This window comes from Triturus cristatus, chromosome 2_2, assembly GCF_964204655.1.
Source record: "Triturus cristatus chromosome 2_2, aTriCri1.1, whole genome shotgun sequence".
Classification (NCBI taxonomy): Eukaryota; Metazoa; Chordata; class Amphibia; order Caudata; family Salamandridae; genus Triturus; species Triturus cristatus.
The window spans coordinates 24,268,302-24,288,685 of NC_140582.1; the positions used below are offsets into that span (position 1 = coordinate 24,268,302).

The 20,384-nt window shown below is 42.2% G+C and overlaps 1 protein-coding gene across 1 annotated transcript in view; it reads right to left on the reverse strand.

Annotated features, from left to right (window-relative positions):
• Positions 1–20,384, reverse strand: part of KCMF1 (potassium channel modulatory factor 1) — a 254,961-nt gene that overhangs the window by 180,400 nt on the left and 54,177 nt on the right. The window lies entirely within an intron of this gene.

Genomic DNA, 20,384 nt, shown 5'->3' on the forward strand with positions numbered 1-20,384 from the left:
GTAAACAAGAGTAAATTTGAAATAAAGTTAACAAGCTGGACCCCAGAGCATCAGGGATTTGGGTGAATGTGTACGGGTCAAAGTGATGTGATGATGTTGAATATTTATCCCTGATCAATTTATTGGGTTCGCGCTGGATCCGTTTCTTGGCAGCAGAGGACGGTTTAATTATTGATTAGTTTGGTAATGGTTATTGAATATTGATTATATGTCTTAACATAAAGAGTTAGTATCCTGTTCTATGTTGTCTACAAGTACAGGTACGGAGTTACCCGAGGAATCCCGGGAAGGAATTTGCCTGAAGTAGGCAGAAGAGTGTGGTAAAGAAATCACACTGCAGAAGTACTTTGTCTGTTTTAATAATACTGAAAAGCTATGTAGGGCTGTCAGTGTTATAATTAGGGAAACTTTGTATGTAAGTAGAGTGTCTGAACGTGTTTGTACGATTTTGTGAAGGAGGGTCAGTAGCAGGAGTGATACTGACGTCACAAAGTGCCGCGATGGTATTGGACAAAGCAGCGTGCGTGTATCAAGAGTAGATTGTAAAGGGAGGGTCAGTGGAAGGAGTAAAGGGAGGGTCAGTGGAAGGAGTAAAAACTAACGTCACATAAGGCCGGCGCTGGCATTGGTCAGATAGCGGGTGTGTTCAAAGCTCCGATTGGTTAACTGGTGTGAGTCACGCTGACATTGATTGAGACTGTAGTTACGTAGTGATCTCCGATTGGTTGGTTGGTGTGAGTCACGCTGGTATAGGACAGAACTTAGCAAATAAGGAAAGGAGAGTTACGGAGAAGTTTTGTTATTCTGTTTGTTGAGAAATACTAATAAGAGTCTGAAAATGGGTTTGCTAAAGACAGTAAAGAATTTCTTTAAGAAAGACCAACAAATTGTGACTAGAGAGGTTATCCCAATTCCACCCCCAAAAACGCCTGCCTCTTATATGATGATGGAGCGAGGGTGCCATACATGTGTTTGGTTAGAGAACGGGATGAAATATACGAAGGATGATGGGATGTTAGCTTTCCCGGAGTATGGTACATTTAATGTAAGAATTTTACAAAATTTGAGAAATAGAATGAATTCATTAGAGCCAAACCCTAGACTTACCCAGTATTAAGAACTGGAAGAATGGGAAGTGGAAGCTTTTGAGCGAGAAAAAGATCGAAGAGTCAGAGGCTTTATGCCTAAATATCCATTTGAGAGGCGAGAAGATCAAATGAAAAGATGGAGAAGAGCTGTAGTGACTGACGGTCTATATCCAGTTTTGACAGTAGTGAGTCAGACAGGTACTAAGTGTAAAGAGAAAAGGAAAAATATTGAAACGTCCAGAGAGGGCTTGGATGAATCTGATGATGAATTGTTAATCAATCAATCAATCAAAGACATTTATAGAGCGCACTACTCACCCATAGGGTCTCAAGGCGCTGGGGGGAGGGGGGTGCCGCTACTGCTGTTAGAAGATATTATGACCAAATGACCTCCGCCATATGAAGAAAATTCAGGGGAGGCGATTCCAAGTGCCCCACCAATGGTGACCCCATTAACTCCCCAAGTTACCGAAATAGCTAGAATAATGCGAGAAAATGAAGTGAGTTTATTAAATAAAGCAAGAATGGAACTGGTACAGAAACTAAATCAGTTAAATTTGAATGCAGAAGCTTGGACGGTACCAGTGACAATTAGTCCCGTGGTTCCATTATTTGGAGAAAAATCGACATTGCCAAAAGTACATACATTGCCAGTTCCAAGAGGTAAGGTATGGAGTGAGATAGTGTCAGTATCAAATGAAAATAGACAAGATGACCAAAATACCGCACTGTTAGACCTTCCGGTCAGTGATTTATAAACAGAGACCCCTAGGAGAAGTATTCAATTAGACCCAAGGAAAATAGGACCAGATATTACTACATTAGCAGGGATTTCAGCAGGTCCCTCTCCAGAAGAATTAACTAATTGAATAAAAGAAATGACCAAGCCAAAAGCTCAATCGCAGAGTATAAATGTGAGTCAATTGAAAGTAGATTTAGAAGAGATGATTATTGGAACAGTAAGTCCAGATAGACTAGGAAATTATGGTGAGGAAGAGTTGCTGTTTTTTGTGTAAAATAATTACTCGGAGAGCGAAGAATCTTCGTGAGAAACTATCGGAAGCTGCTAGTGAGTTTGGTGTCGATATAGAAAAGTCAAAAGTGTTGCAGAAAACGTACAGAATGGCTTTTACTTTCAACGATTTAGAGAGTCTGAATACGTCAGGGAAAAGAATGCAGATAAAAGAATTAATGAATATTTTGAAGAAATGGAGAAGTGTAGAACGATGGAGGAGTAAATGGATGAAAAAGGAGGAGTAAATGGATGAAAAAGAAGGAAGAAACAACTGGTAAGGGAACTTCCATGTTTCCATTAAAGGAAATCGAGCAAGTTGAAAGGGCATGTCCAATGAGAGAGGTCCCAGGTGGTGGATATGTTCATGTACCTTGGACTAGACAGGATATATTGTCATTCACCAATGATTTTCCCAGATTGCGAGAGAAGCCCGTTGAATGGTATAAACAAGTGGATAGATTTGTAAAGGTGTTGGTGAAAGATTTAGATGGTCTTTTTTAAATAGTAGTTCCCGCTGATTCGTGGACAGAATGTAAAATTACTGTTGACTGGCCCAAGGATGAATATCTCAGAGATGAAAAAACAGGTGCACCATCCGAAGAGGTGATGAAGTACCATCAGGCCATTACTTTCTTGAAAGGGAAGATTTCCCCTAAAGAAACCGATTGGGTTAAGATTGACAGGACGACTCAAGAGCCTAAAGAGTCAGTGCATGCATATTATGAGAGATTGTTGCAGGTGTGTAAGCAGTACAGTGCTTTGAGAATATTGGAGATAAAGATATGGGACATTTTGTGTATCAATTTGTATATGGATTGAAACCAGAGATTAGTGCAATGATACAACAGCATATGCTCTGCTGGCAAAGCAAATCAATAGACGGTATTTTTAGGTATGCAAAGTACTGTAGTGATGACATTGATTCAAGGCTTAAAAAGTTAAAGGAGAAAATGATGTGGGCACAACTGAAGACGGCAGAGCAGCAGCAAGAAAATAGTAATGTGCAACAAAGTCAGAGTCAGGTTGGACTAATACCCAATGGAGGTACAGGGAAATTGAAAATGAGTAAGGAGGAAGCTGAAAGAAATGTCCTTGTCATGCATGCGGAAAATCTCGACATTGGAAGAATGAGTGTAGATTTGGTCAAAAGGGTAATGGAGTAAATCAACATTTCAATCCACAGATGCAGAATGAGGTGACTGGGAATCAACAGAAGCAGGTAATTACTCCACAGTTACAGGTGCCACAACCTCCAAAACCCCATAATGTGAATGTTCATATGCAGATGTACAGTGCGAGTACTGGATTCTGAGGAGAAGAGCAGTTAGCTAAGAATCCACTAGTTTCGCAGTGTTTGTTGCGGTGCAATGAGAGTGATTCGGATTCATCTGAATGACGGTGCCTGAGGGGGGAGGAAGAGTGCGTACTTGGAGCATCTTTAGCGGTAGATCAGTCAGGTCCATATGTTGATGGAAAAGTAGAAGGTAAAGATATCACCTTCTTGTTGGACACTGGTGCTACCCGTTCTACTGTGAGAGCAGCAGAAATTCCAAACCTATCCCTCTCGGGAGAAACTATCCAAGTAGTAGGCGTTGCAAATAACCATAGAATTTCATATTGGAAATGTCAAAGAAATGCATCGGTTTGTGGTATGTGATTCCAGTCCCGTTAATCTCCTGGGCAGAGATTTGCAGTGCAAAATGAATTGCACCATTTAGTGTACACCGGAAGGTGTTGCATTTATGACACCCGATGAGGATGTTGAATACAAAGTAATGATGGCTCAAAGAGAATCAGAAGTGAGTGAATTATATTCACTCCTTACTGAGGAAGATTTGCCTGAAGAATTAAAAAGTACAGTGAGATCCGATGTGTGGGATTTCACAGTTCAAATTACAGTAAAAGATGGTGCTATATATCCAAACACCCCACAGTACAAAATGAGTCCAGAAGTAATTGCTGGAGTCACACCTGTGATTGACAAAAATGATTGAACAGGGGATTCTAAAAGAAATAATGAACAGTCCCTGTAACTCACCCATTATTGGAATTAAAAAGCCTAATGGAAAATATAGAATAGTTTAGGATCTGAGAAAGGTGGATAAAATTGTAGTGCCGTGTTGTCCAGTAGTGCCAAATCCAGCAGTAAGTCTTTACCAAATTCCCTGTGATGCTGAATGGTACACGATTATTGATTTGTCAGGCATTTTTCTCCATTCCTCTGCACCCGGAAAGTCAATATTTATTTGCATTCCGGTTCGGAAACCGTGTCGTCATGGTGCAGAGTTCCTCAAGGGTACACCGAGTGTCCTTCGATCTTTAATCAGATCTTTAAAAAATGTTTGGAGACTTTGGTTATGCCTGGAAACTCTGTTTTGGTTCAGTACACTGATGACCTACTGGTGGCATCAAAAACCCGAGAAGCATGTGTAACAGATACAATTGCTTTACTGAACCATTTAGCGGAAGGACGACAAAGTGTCACCATCTAATGTGCAATACTGTATACAGGAAGTTCAGTATTTAGGTCACAAGATTGAACAAGCATTGGCATAAGCAATAGGTCTCGTCTTTGGGACCTTATAAGTATTTAGCCATGCAACAGTTGCATAACTAAACACTTATAAGGTCCCAAAAGCGAGACCTATTGGCTATGCCAATGCTTGTTTTAACTGCTGCAATCTTTTGAAGCCTCACGGAGAACATCAAAGCGGCTGTGAAGGTGATCGCAATCGCGATCAAACATCAAAGCGGCCGCGAAAGTGAAAGTAATCGCGGTAAAACGCGACGCGCGCCCTTGCACTGTAGCTCTAGGCTGGCCTGGTAGCACTTTTTGGAGCCCTCACAAAATGTCTCGCCAGACCAGCGCATGCGCTGGGTCAGGCGAGACCTAAAAAGGGGTCAGAAAGGTGACACCGGAGAGAATCCGTGTGATCAAGAAAATGAATCCACCCAAAAATCAAAAAAAGAGGTGCAAATGTTTTTGGGAATGGTTAGATACTGTAGACAGTGGATCTGTGGTTTCTCACTGATTGTAAAACCTCTACAGAGGTTGATACGAAAAGATGTGAAAGATCCAATTGTGTTGGACGAAGAGAGTATGGAATCCTTTACAAAATTACGTAACAGTCTTTGTCAAGCACCTGCTTTGGGAATGCCAGATTATACTAAAGAATTTGCAATGGGGGAGGTTTGGGGGGGGGGGGGGGGGGAAGACGGCCATCTAGCTAAATGGCTGTACACTGGCATCCAGGCACACGCCTCTACTGCACTCACTGACCTTCGCACAAAATGAGCAGAGGCCACTGACAAAGAACTAACCGATAGCGCCTGGGCGAGCATCCTAGAACATCCCAAGCGAGTATCTCGCAATGCTAAACTTAAATTTATACAAACTATGGTGCTACACAGATCCTACTTAACCCCAAAGAGAATACAACGCATGTTCCCAGAAGCCCAACACTGCTACCCACGATGCAAGGTAGAGGAGGCGGGCTTTATCCACATGCAAAGGGCTTGCCCTCACCTGCGTGATTATTAGGGAAAGATCCGGAATGCACATGGGGAGGTCACGCACCTAACAATTAATGACAACACTCTGGAGTGCCTGCTGGGTCTCTGCAAGCGTACTAGCGCCCTGAAGGTCCAAATGCGCTTCCTAGACCTCGCCCTTATATTGGCCATAAAAACGATCACCATGAGATGGAAATCCCCTAGATGCCCTCCATTACCCACGTGGCAAGAAGACGTGATCCGATAATGCAGTGCCGAAAGTGCGGCACTTAGACGTGAGGAAGCGCGAGGATTACGGAAACATCCAGTTTCCATGTAACGGTTCATCATGCTGGAAGATTTCAAACAGATAGATCTCTTACCCACACACATCAACTCTACCCCATAACTTGCCTAGTTATATATAAAGTACACGAGTCGCAAGCTCTGTACAGGCCCTATCCGCACTCCAACCGCACACCAGCAGCAACTGGCAGAAACTGATATCTTACCGAATGTCACACAAGCAACGGCAGACCAGGAGGGAGGGTGGAGGGGGTTTAAGTTATTGGAATAGTTTAAAAATTATAAAATGCAAGCATTCCTAGTGATACTATTGCATCTTATATGCACACACCAATTGTTTCATACCCATACTGACTGTATGATGATTCATTGACATATGCAACCAGATTTTTAGTCTGTACAAAGCGGATACCTGTATACGATTGAAAAACGAAAATACCATAATGTACTTGATAAGACGCATTATCAATTTCTGGTACTCAAAGTTTGTTTTAAAAAAATACTAAAGAATTTGCATTGTACTGTTGAGTGAGAGATGGATGTGCACTTGCAGTCTTAAATCAGAAACACAGAATGGCACGACGTCCAGTGGCATACTTTACGCCTACCCTGGATTCAGTGGCTGCAGCATTACCAGGCTGTTTAAAAGCAGTAGCCACCACTTGTGTAAGTCTGGAACAAAGTGAAGCAATTGTGATGGTTATCCAGTTAAGGTGTATGTACCACATTCTGTTGAGATCTTTTTAACCCGCACTCGGACTCAACATATGTTGGCTGACTAACTATGAAAGAGGGATTCTAGGTGCTGAAAATGTGACTGTGGTGAGGTGTACTACTGTGAACCCTGCTACTTTGTACCAAATTCAAGATGTGACTAGGTGAGAGGAAGCGGAACACGATTGTCTGGAAGTGACAGAACTCTGTACTAAGCCCCGTCCTGATATAGAGGATGAACCCATGGAAGAATCCGATTGTGAATTGTTTGTGGATGGATCATGTTTGAGAAACGAAAAGAGGTGGATTGTGTGCTGGTTATGCGGTCTGCACCTTATCAGGAGCACTAGAAGCATCTTGTTTGAAGGGGGTAAGCCCCGCTGAAGCAGCAGAGTTAATTGCTCTGGCTAGAGTATGTACATTGGCAAAAGATCTAAAAGTAACAATCTACACCGACAGTCTGTACGGATTTGGAGTCGTACATGAATTCAGTCAGCTATGGATACCAAGAGGATTTCTGACTTCCTCAGGTTTCCCAATTCGGAATGGAAAAACTAAAGGAATTATTGAATGCTTTGTGGTTGCCAAAATAAATTGCAGTTGTAAAATGTGTTGCACATCAATCAGGAGATGATGATGTGACAAAGGGCAACAGATATGCGGATCAATTAGCGCGTTACTGTACACAAAACACAATGGCCATAAACAGACCAATTGAAAGAGGAAATATCGAAGGCCACCTTATGTTTACTACCACATTTGAGACTTGGGATGAGATAAGGCAAATACAGGAAGAAGCCAGTGATTAGGCAAAGAAGAGTGGAGTAAAACAGGTTGTAGGAAAAATGCAGAAGATGAGGTATGGGTCTATCACGATGGAAGACCAGTATTACCAGATTCTTTACTTTCTCACATTGCCATATTGGAAGAGATGCAATGATTAGACTGTTCAAGCAGACATGGTATAATCCAAAGTTCAGGGTCATCGCAGAAAGTTTGTCAAAGGTGTGCCATATGCCAAAAACAAAATCCAGGAAGGACAGTTGTAAGTTGGGGTGTAATTGGGAAAGCAGGAGGTCCTTTTACCAGACTCGAGATTGATTTCATTGAGTTGCCACCATGCAATGGGCTGAAATACGTTCTTGTCATTGTCTGCTTGTTTTCTCGCTGGGTAGAGGCCTATCCAATGAGAAGGAATGATAGCCTTACAGTGGCTAAGCTGTTGTGGAGAAAACTGATCCCTAGGTTTGGTTTTCCAGTCACTTTGGAATCAGATAGAGGATTGCACTTCAATAATGAAATAATTCGGATGATTTGTGCAGCATTACAAATTGAGCAGAAGCTGCATTGTGCCAATCGACCAGAAGCATCTGGTATTGTTGATCAGATAAATGGCACAATAAAGTCTAGATGAGGGAAGGTATGTGCATCAACAACACTGAAAAGGCCAGACGCTTTACCCCTTGTATTGATGAGTCTTAGAAGTATTCCTGACAAAAAGACTGGATTAAGCCCCCATGAAGTGTTGATGGAAAGAACCATGAGACAAGCATACATACCTGCGAACAAACTGATGAATATGTTAGATGATCGTGTGCCAGATTATTGCAAAGGACTGGCTGACCTGGGGCGTTCTGTGTCCTGCCAGGTTGGAGGAGATGCCACAGCGACACAGAGGAACAAAGCACATGATTTGAATCCTGGTGAGTGGGTCCTAGTCAAGAAGCACATGAGGAAAACGTGCATAGAACCTCGTTGGAGCAGCCCTTAACAGATCATATTGGTAACGACCACAGCAGTGAAGTGTTTTGGTTTGCCAAATTGGATACATGCAAGCCATACCCGCCTAGTCCCAAGTCCAATTAAAAGACCTGAAGAACAGCAACTGGTAAATCAAAATCAAGAACCAGCAGGTGTCGTGTGCGAAGCTGAAGAGTCTGGAGTGACAGATTCTGATGAACGTTTTGATGATGAACAGCCAAGCACAAGTCAAGTAAAGTGGGCACAAGATACTGGGACTGAAAAGACTGCTGTCGAGTCAGAAGAAGGTGAGGCTGCCATTGAACCAGAGGGAAGTGAAGCAGCTGGGTCAAGTGGTGTAAAAAGACAAATATAGATTAGTAAAGAGAAAATTGAGAAAAAGACCAGAGCAAAGTAACGAAGACACAAGTCAAACAGAACCAGACAATACAAGAAGAAAAGCAACACGTAAAACAAGAAGAGTAAGAATTCCATGTAGAAAATACAAAGCTCCCGAATGGGACTAGGTCATACTAGAGGAATTTGAAAGTTTAGATCCAAGTGAAGAAAATAAAAGTAGTGATACTGAGAAGGCAGATGAAAGCAAACTGAAACCACATTTAAAGGAACTGTAAAAAGATTAAGGTGCAACTTGTCAGTCAAATTTAAAGGAAAGACTCAAGAAAGACCCTAAGACAGAAATAAAAGAAAGGGGTAAAGAAGAAAGCTTTGAAGTGTAGGATTACACTCAAATCTATTTTAGCGATTTTTATTTTTACATAGAATAGAGTCCATAGATTTTTAGACTTTTGTATTTTTGTAGTATATCAAAATGGCAGAGGCAGAAGTGACTGGACAACCAAAATCTAGTCTAAAACATAGATGTATTCAAGCCTGCTTATGTAGTGTTCTCCTATTAACATTTATGTGGATATTAATTGTCATACCCATTTTTTATGTAAATAACAATGGAAATAATACTAATGTGTCAACTAAAGGAATTAATGATGTTTCTGAAACACCTGTGGATACTAATATAGAGCAAATGGATGGAAATATTCTCCTTCATGACAAATCAATTAGTGATTTTTTCATGAAATGTTGTTACCAAATTGTTGTATGAGTACACTAACACAATGAATGCGAGTGATTGTTGTGTGTATGCAATTACCTTTGTCTGTCTCAGAAGGGGTGACTTATCACCACCTTCCTCTAACATATGGTGTGTCATGTAGTGTCCTCAGTAGCCTGTTCTATGTGACAAGTAAACTGGAGTACTAGTATGCTAATATAGATTTAGTAATTTCAGAAATACCAGTTAGAAGAGAACTTAACAAGGTTGTAAGTGGTAAAAATGCACGATATATGGGAGAATTATTCCATATAACTAAATCCTTAGACAGAGTATGCTTATAAGAATAACTTAACTTGTAGTTTACATGGTGAGGAGAAATTATTTTTAAGACATGGTAGAAAATAGAAGGGAAAGTTTCCAAAGAAAGGCTGATGAACAGAAGCCAAAGGCACCACCTTGGGCTTTTAGAGAAAGAAATTCTGAGAAGAGTGAGACATACGCTGCGATGTCCCTGGACTGGTCACAGAAAGGGAAAGTATGTTTACTTAGGATGAAGACTAATTATTATTATTTTTTTTTTCTCCTTTTTTTTTGGTTTTCAATATTTTATTGAGATCAGGACAGGAGACCGGGACAACAAATAATAATTAGAGTTACAGACAATAAAACAAATTAGTCAAATCAAACAGACAAATCAAAGAAGGGCATGTAAATACAAATCGGCAATCCTACCAGCTTTGTCCGAATCGACCCAATTACATAAAGATTTGTGTACATCAGTCTTTACATAGAGTTGAGGCGCCCCAAATTGTTAATTTTTTGAAGAAATTTGTGACCTCTGATCTTAGCTAAAGAGGTTTCCATGGTATGAATTTCTTTGACAAGAAGCCACCACTCCATCACGTGTGGTGGGTTACAGGAGATCCATGTCCTAGCAATAGTGAGTCTGGCACAACCGATTAAAATATTGATAAGGTCAGTTTGTGAGGCTACAGATGATTAATTCAGCAAAGGAATGCCGAGCAGTACATTAGTCAAGCTTATTGTAATTGGTTGTGACAGAATCTGCGTGATACCCTGGCTAATTTTAGACCAGAATTCAGTAAGTCAGGGACACGTGAACATCATATGTTCGAGATTGGCAGCTAGTAGGTCGCATTTGGGACACCTTGTCCGTTCGCTGCTGGGACGATTACTGGACCATTTTGAGATTTTTTCTGGAGTATAATATAACTGAAATATCGTTTTATATTGTTGTAATCGCAAGCTGGAAGACTGAACCGAGCGGTTGAAACTACTTAACGAAGTTGATATCTGATTAGCTGAAATATTCAAACCCAAGCGGGAACTCCATTTGTCCGCAATATTCCCACAGTCGTCCAGTTTGAGCGAGGTAAAAACTTTATAGCCATGACTAATGAGTGATCTAACCTTATTAGGATAGAAGCAGTTCCATATATCTGAGTCTGCAATATTTAGTAACTTTATTCTACGTATTAAGTAGTCATGTATCTGAATGTATTTGAACTGTGCAGCTGAAGGTAGTTTAAAGATTGTTCTTAGTGTCTCGAAAGCCAATAGTCCATCATTACCGTAGAGGTCCCCAAGTGTTTCGATTCCAGCGACTTTCCACTTATAAAATATACCATCATGAAATATCTCCGGAAGACCGGGGTTAGCCCATAGAGGTAATTGAGGATGAAACAAGGACGTATTGCATTTGGCCAGGATAAGTTGCCATATTTTGACAGTGTCTCTAATAGTCTTGAATTTTACCCGTTTAAAATAGTTTGGGTCGTTAGTTTTGGCTAAAAACATATTGGAATCCTCGCCTAAAGCAAATTGATAGCAATAAAACGCTTGCATGTCGCGGATGAGCAGGCAGCGAAGACGACTCAGGAAAGCAGAGAAATAGTATAATCTGAAGTCGGGGAAGGTCAAACCGCCTTGATTAAGAGGTAGTTTGAGAAGATTAATTGACCTGCGAGCCTTCTTATATCCCCAGATATAGCTGCTAAAAATCCCATCCAGCCGTTTGAAGTATGTGTTATTAACGAGAAGAGGTATGGACCTGAATAAATATAAAAATGTAGGTAATATATTCATTTTGATTAGATTGATCCTACCGACCATACTTAAGGGAACCTTGTGCCACTTTTTTAGAATTGTAACAGTTTCTTTGAGAAGAGTCTCATAATTAAGTTTAATTATATCATTAGTATCAGAAGAAATTTTAATGCCAAGGTAAGTGGCTGTTCTACAGGTACCTGCTATTTGAGTCGATGGTTTATGATTCAAAATAACTTGTGTTTTATGTGAGTTGAGTTTATAACCGGAAACTGAGCCGAATTTGTTAGCCTCCTCAGTAATTCCCAGTATAGCTGTCGGTATATTAGTTGAATAGACCGCCGTAATTTTTAGCCGTTTCTGACCGTGTATGAAGGGAGTAATATTGGGATTAGCTTGTAGGGCGACGAGAAAAGGTTCAAGCGATAACGCAAATAGCAAGGGTGATAGTGGACACCCTTGCCGGGTGCCACGAGAGATTAAGAAGCTGGCGGAAGTTAGCCCAGCATAGCAAAGCCTAGCTGTAGGGTGATCATATAGAGCCTGAAGCCATTTGAGAAATTGACCGTGAAAACCCATAGTGGTCATCGTTGACCAGAGAAATTCCCACCCCACTCGATCGAAAGCCTTTTCATGAAGACTAATTATAATAACTACTTCATTGGCACTAGTGAATGTGAGCATACTTTCCAAATTACTGGAGAGGGGATTAAAGGGTGGAACTGATCCTGTTTTCCCAGGAATCTATTATGTTTGTGGTAAGAAAGCCTATTATAGGTTGCCTGCACATTGGTATGGAAGCTGTTATTTTGCAATTGTTTTTCCAAAAGTCTACCATGTAGACCGTAAAGACAATAGTATCAATGAAGTAAAACAAGGACTAATATGTAGTAAAGTTTTTCAGAAATAATAGGTGATATTTTGGTGCACTGACACCCTCAGTTGGAGTTGCTCTGAATTTGCACAAAATTCAAAAATTGTCCACGGTGGTTGATCGTTTATCAACAGATACTGCTGGTGGTTTCTTGATGATTGATACCGAAATGGTGGCAATCAGATCAATGGTTTTGCAAAATCGACTTGCCCTTGATATTCTTTTGGCAAAAGAGGATAGAGTCTGTGGCATGTTAAAAATTCAACACTGCTGTACCTACATCCCAGACAAAAGTAGAGGGATATATATTCGAAATATTACAAAATTACATAATGATTTAACCCAACTGGAGGTTGACGGTGTTAGGCAGAGAGTTGGTAAGAGTTTCTCCTCAGTAAGTAAGTGGTTTTCTCCCTTTGGAAGTAGTTTATTAGGAAAAATAATAATGCCAATACTTTCAGTAGCAATAGTGGCCCTAGTACTATTAACAGCGTATACGTGTTGTAAATGCATAAGAGAAAGAAAAGATGCAACAGACAAAAAGAATAAAAGAAAAGGAATAAAGAGAAAGAGAGAAGAAACAGAGTTAGAAGATATAAATGGAGAATACTAAAATATGATGAGAGCTAGATGAGAGTGCCATAAAAAGAGAGAGAGAAAGTACATTTTAGATAAAATAAAAGCTGGCACTCAGTATGGCGAGTATTTATGGTGGCTCCTAAAAGCTATCAGAGGAGGGATTGATGGAGCAGGATTTCACGAAAGAAACCTACTCAATCAAACATCCCTATAATACGTACTAACAGTAAGTAGTGTTAGAACAACTAACGTACACATTTACACTACACGCGGGAAGCTTGCTTTGCAATATGCATGAACTAACAATGAATAATACGTAAATAACGGGAAGTGTAATAATCTTGTATTTAGAACAAACTAAGAAGGTTTGCATGGCAAGGCCGCATGTGTATTTAGTAAAAAGCATGGTGTGTTGCTTTATCTTAATAAATGAAGCAGCTTTTCTGCTTGGGCTATGCTAGGCTAACCGTTAATATGAAGTAGAGCTAAGGTGGGTGGTAAGCAGTGAAAATTGCATTGTCACATAATTACATGACCATACACATCAAGAACTCAGCTAAGAGCGTTTTCCTTAACCTAAAGCTACTGAACAAAATAAAACCTTTCATTCCACCCAGTGATCTCAAACAGCCCACCCAAGCACTGGTGTTGTCAAGACTGGACTATGGGAATGCAGTCCTCTCAGGAATAGCAAAATCACATCTTGCTCCCCTCAAAACAACTTTCAACGCAGCAGCCAGAATGATCACCGGAATCAAGAAATTTGATCATATTTCTCCTGCACTCAGAGAACGTAAGTGGCTCCCAGTCGAAATGTGGGTTAGCTTCAGAACAGCCTGCCTCACACACAAAGCCCTGCACACCGGCAAACCCGAATATTTGGCGGCCAAACTAAAAAAAAACGGCCAGGCCAGGAATTTCAGAAGCTCAAACTACCTCCTACTCATCCAAACATGAAAACAAAAAACTGTGACACGATCCTTCGCTGGGAGCGTGCCTAAAATCTGGAACTCTATTCCCCCTCACATCAGAACTATTCCCTCTTTTGTAAAATTAAAAAGTCAACTCAAAACCCCGTTCCTCAACCGCTCCCTAGGGAACCGATAGCAGCTGTCGGAGCAGGGAAGCAGACACCTCTGACTACTTCGACTCCTTGTCCCCAAGACTTCGAACCAGAACTCCCCGCCATCGACCTGCACGGTTATTGTTTTATGTGATTCTCTGCACTGTATCTAATGTAAAGCGCTCCGAAACCCTCGGGTCAGGCCAAAGCTATATAAAACTTCTTAAATAAATAAATTAATAAATGTCCGTTTTACTTTCCTTTAGTAATGGATGAGACCTCCATCTTTTAAAGTTGGCTTAACCGAGGGCGGGGGGAATTAGGAGCGAGCAGGAACCATGTGACCGCATAACTAAAAGTGCTGAACAGAGCAGAAAAAGCTTGACCTGGTGAAAGACAGAACGTTGAAAGCCTGCCAAGAGTCAATATGAACGCGGGAATGGCACATGAAGTCGACGTATGTTATGAATTGTTGATAAAATTATGTTACGTTTGATACATGTGTACTTATGAGAGAGAGCTGTATTCATGACTATATAAAAAAAATGTTTAGAACAATGGTGTAGTCAAAAGTAGATTATTTCATAGTGGGGTGACTTCCCACCCCTAGAACTCAACCAATCCCTTAGCTAGAAAATGCTAATTTAGCAACTATTGTGGGACGGACATGTACTTTTAGGGTATAAGAATAGGTGCTTTAGGGGTGTGGTTAAGGTCGCTTAGGCTGAAGGTGTCAGAGTGAAGTATGTTCATCGGTTTGCAGAGAGGCCTAGCTGTTCCTGTCCTGTCCCTGTCCTGGTTCTTGAGTATTTGATCCCCGACTCTTGGTTCAAGTGTCCCCCACTGCTGCCTAGGCCTGGGTGGTGGTTTTTCCCCTTACAGATCCCTTGGGTTTGTATCTGAACTAACTTAGCATTGCAGGAATTATTTTGCAGTCGTATTTTTGTCTCTGTAACTTTTGTTTCTTCATCTATCCCCTCCAAATTGATGGTTTAAAATAGATATATTTTTACTTGTATCTAATGTCTATTCAGCTATCCACTCTTTGCAACGTAATGTTGATGAATGATTGTTTTTTACTCTGCTATAGATCAAAGTTTCTCTCTCATGAGATTTCCAGTATTTGAATTTATTAATGTAATTGCAAATGAGCATTTATTATTACTAGATAAAATTATTGAACCTCACCAAGAGTTTGTGGTTATTTTAGCCAGTTTCTATGATTACACTTTTTTGAGAATTACCATTGCCCTCAACTAGTTGGTTCATGGACCAAATAGATGAAGTCGATTAACATTTGTTAAATACGCAAAGTTAACAAACTTGACCCCAGCGCATCAGGAATTTGGGTGAATGTGTATAGGCCGATGTGATGATGTTGAATATTTATCCCTGATCAATTTATTGGGTTCGCGCGGGATCAACCCGTTGGAATCATCTAATTCTTCTGTGCACAGTTAAGACATACCTGCCCTCAATTGAGACAAAGGACCCCTGTCCCTGTTATTAGGTTTAGCATATAGAGTAGTGGTGCCAGCATAACATGTTTTATGGATCAGTTGTATGACCGCACCTTTTTATCAGGCTCACAGAAGTTTAAGCCCACTGGCCTTTACTCATGTAAAGTTCCGCTGTTATGCACTGATCAAGTCCCTAGCATTAATATCATAAGTGTGTGCTTAGTGTGTTGGGGTGTGTGGACTGTCTGGTACATGCCAGTTTGTGTGAGTGAGCAAAAATAATGGAGATCAGTGAAATCCATTTTGGATGCCCCAGGCCTGGCCTGGTCTGGTCTGGCCTGGCCTGGCCTTGCACAAAACAGACGGTGAGGACTGTGCTCTCAGACAGTGGGTGTGTACTGCTCATGTTCCTTTAGCTGGAGGGTAAAAACCTAGATATTGAAATGAGTAAGGTGGAGAGAAGGCTCCCTCAGAAGAGAACAAGGAGCTGCGGATTAGTCTGCCTGAATGCTGCCATTTGATGGATTGAAGGGGTGAAAGGTGGGACAACAGACTCTGTTGCATAAGGTGAGGAAGCCTTTAGATGGGGCCTGCCGTTTTGTCTTTTTCGGATTTCTCCTTCAGTTGGGTTGATGACAGCAAAGTGCAGAAACCTCATAACCCTTTGCACCTTTGTAGTGGGTGCTCCAAGATGAAGACAACTCAGCTGTGAGAAGCTGTGACTGGAGGAATCTGGAAAGGACACTTGAAAGAAGAATTACCTCAAACCAATTCGACAGCAGATCTACTTCTTCCGTCTGCTAATTCTGTATAAAAGTGGGATCCCAACTACCCCACTTTGTTCCAGTTCCAATCCCTCTATGACCAAGGAAGCGATAACTCCGCATTGTACTGTTCATCAGCTGTGCAGTCAGGCAGCCAGCCTGCCATTGGTGTGTAGAAATCATCTGAAGCCTGAAACTATGACTGGAGAAGATACGCACCTGACCCAACCGACAGAGGAAGCAGGTCTGTCTACCATAAGGAGAGACTGTACAGAAAGGAGCATGGCCCAGCATGCCCCTGGTCGCTCTGAAGTGACCAGAAGAAGTGGGAACCATATATTGCAGGCCCCCCCTCGCCAAACTCTCCTAATGGTTCCAGGTGGAAACCGTGAAAATGCAGTTAATCAGCCCTTGTGGGGATGCATCTGCCCAGTTCCTGATCGCCTGTATGGGGCAGCTTCAGCGGAATTCCTGTTCCGATTCAGTGGAGCAGCATCTGCTGAATTCCCAACCATCTTAAGCCGGGCTGTAATTACCTAAGTGTTGAAGGCCCTGTTGACGGCCACACCTAGAGGTCATACGGCTCCTGCACGAGCTGCAATTGCTGACTGCAAGGAGTCATTGGACAAAGGTTTAGGCAGTAACATGACATTTCAGGACTGCGAAGAAGTTGAGCAGGCATGCCGCTGAACAGGACCCAGTGACCTAGTCTAAGGGACTCCACATAAGCCTACCAGTGTACTGCTGCTCTCGTTTCCTGAGTACTGTACAGCCTGAGAGGATGGACTGATCGCGGGGGTGGGGGGGGGGGTGATTTATGAGGCTTGAGTCTGAGCAGGCATATGAATGGGGGTGATTGAACAGCACTTGTGCGATATGCACACTACTCCTGTTTACACCTAGAGTGATTGGGAGGAACCAAGAACCAGGAAAGAGAATTTGGGGGGTAAGCAAGCTGGGCGCAGCACTTGTCAACTTAGTGTCCAGAGAAATTAACGTTCTTGAAAAGGTAACTGGACTGAATGTTTATTTTATTCGGTCCGTTGATTGTTGAGCTCAAGCATCCCTCTCAACCTCACTGCGAAGCCTGTGACTGCTTGACCTCACTATCCTGAAAGTCAAGTGTGAAAAGGATTGTACTTGCCCAGTTTGCAGAACCATAGTAGCACGGGATCTGGGACAACAGAGGTAAGCTATCTTAACCCCCACAGCTGAGGCCCAGTAGCCCCTGGCTGCCACATGGTCCTGCGAAAGGGGTTTGACAATATACGAGGAGCTACCCATGTAATTTAGATTGTTTCACCAATAGTCAGGAGATTTACTGATCCTCTATCAGGATTGCCACTTTATTTGGACTTACCATCTAACTGAAGAGATTGCCTTGATAAAAGTCTCAAGACTGTATGGTCAAAACAGGATGGCTGTACTGGTTTCGCTGTGGACAAACACATTTTGCAAGAAAATCACAAATTCTGGAAAGTATAGATTACTTTATTTTGGACTTCTTCACCATTATTTAACAACAACCATCACAATCTATTCGTTCCTTTTTAGCAATTGGGAGAGGGGGGTGGGGGTACCTTAAAGTGGTTAAATTAATTTGAAGCTTCACTCTCCAAAGCTCTAATGCAGTTTGAATCAGCTGTTGAATTTCCACTATCCATGTGACATCATATATGGATAGACATATACAGATTATAGTACACTGTGGCACTTGCACTGCCAGTGAACACCTTAATGGATAAGCACCATAGAACGAATCAGTCGGTGCATAGTCCCATGGGGACAACAACCTGTACAAATAATTAAAGTGTCAAGATTGTATTTTTTTTATAGTCGGTTTTTGATGTCAATCTCAAACTTCTCCTCCAATATTCCTAGGAAATGGAAACGGAAACCAGCTGCCACCTGTATATTGAGAGGTGAAGAGAGGTTTGATTAAGAGCTGAAGTGAACTTGGCTGGAGCTGGAGCACTGACTTCATAGCCCTGAATTTTTTTGTTTGTTTTTGTTATTTATTTGAGAAGTTTTATATAGCGCTGGCTAGACCCAGAGGTATCAGAGCGCTTTACATGAGGAACATTAAGTTACAAATTACATCTGTTACAAGAGCATAGCAAAACACAGGTTAACAAAAAAAAAAAAAACAATGTTGGCTGCTGAGGGAAGGAAACAACGGGGAAACAAGGAAAAGCAATGTCCGGCTGGGTAGGTGACGGCCGAGGGGGTGATCCAGAGCCAAACTCCTCTATAGCTGCCTAAAAAGCTCCACTGGGCAAAGGCCATGTTGTTCAGTCTCCACGGTGAGTAAAGTGTTCAAGGTTTCAGCCCAAGGGGTATTGTCATAGATCGATTGGCAGCATCCCTCCCAGTGTTGCTGGGAAGCGCCGTACACTTCACTCTGCGGCTTGCCCTCACCTCATTTAGGCCCTGTGCCGAAGCATCTGCCTCTGTCTTCGCGATCATGACCTTTGTTTAGGTGGGGAATTTCAGCAGGGCACTCCTGATTGCGTGAAATAGGAATTAAATGAGGGAGCTCCGGACTCAAACACTCCGGCCCGCCCGGCAGCTGCACACCAGCGCCGACCCAGCCAGGCTCGAAGTGGTAGTAGTAGATGTTGAAGATTTTGTTGGATACCTTATATGTGGGATGGGGGTTGCGGCGGGAAATGGTCCAGTTAAGAGCACAATTGTCCTTTCGAACTCGCAGGCCCCTTATGCCAGAAGAAAAAAAACAGTTAAAGGCTTGCTGTTGGTTTGCTAAGTACTCGGCAGTAAAGCTTCCAGAGATTAGGTCAGGACAGCCATCTTAAGGTCAGGCAGACAGAATGTGTAGACCCAGGGTTTTAGGACACTCCACTGTTGTCCCATGCCATTCTTTCGGAGTGGGTGAGGCTGTAGCAGGACTAAGTGCGAGTCCCACTGCTAGACTTTTTCGCTGTGGAGACCTTGTTATAGGCACCGAAACCATGCTCCGGGTGCCATTTTAGGGTCAGGCACAGCCCTTGCTGGGTCCACCTTGAAGCAACTCTGCCCCATTTTTCCTCCCAGGGCAAGACACTGCTTGTGTGGAACCCCAGGATCACCCCAGCTGGCCAGTATGGTGTGCCCCCGAGCTTCGCTCACCTCCCGGTCACGCCGACTGCGTCGGTGAGATCACCCGCTCTAATCACAGCGTGTCTTCATCCCAGACATCGGTGCACTCATCCTGAGCGATGGAGACCATCTGACAGCCGCTGTGGAGATAGGGGAAATGCCTCCACTGTCGCCGCACTCAGTGCAGCTTTCACGGGTTAACGCCACCATTAGAATCCCGCCAGACATACGGCCGCGGTGCCAGAATGAGATAGTCATGAAATGATATCAATGTAGAAATGAATATACGAGGGCAGAGGAAGAACTTAGCAAGCTTAAATTCAAAGAGTGCAGAACAAGCCTATTGTCTCCATTATGGGTAGTGTTGGAATTATACATTTTTACAAATTACAGATTTAGATTATAATGATCATATTGAACTATCTAAATGAGGTACCTCCTGACCTCAAACAGGTGACACTGATGTGACGTTCACCATTCTCATAGACACTGTTACCTTACTTACACCAAATGGTAGTCTGGATAGTCTAGGCATGGTCTTGTAGAGCAGGATTGAGTAGTCTACTGGCAGTATACTGCTTCCCAAAAAACTCCAAAAGAAAGGCAAGGATGAGTCCAAGGATAACTGGAATGCTACCATTCAAGACAGGAGAATTAGGTGGTACTTCTGAAGTACACAAAGTTAAAAGGAAGAGGCCAAGGAACAATGGCCAGTCTAAACTAACATGAGAGTATCCAAGGGACAGAACAAAACAAATGTGGGATGCAAAGTCAAGTGCAAACTGATACAACAAGTGGGAGGCTTAAAACACATGAAAGTTGCTACACAAGTTGTTCATAGCCTACTTTATAGCCCTGGAACTTTTCAGTGTTATCCTCTCCTTGACCAATATCCCGCCCCTAGGTGGTGGTCCAGCCTCCGCAGGCAAATTCTTCACCTCGTCCACTGTTCTGTTGCTAATCTGATCTTTCAACTACAGAATTTTGCTAGTAATTTACTTCCCACACTTGTTGTCGAAGGCATCTTTCTCTAGTGGGATGGAAAGTGGCG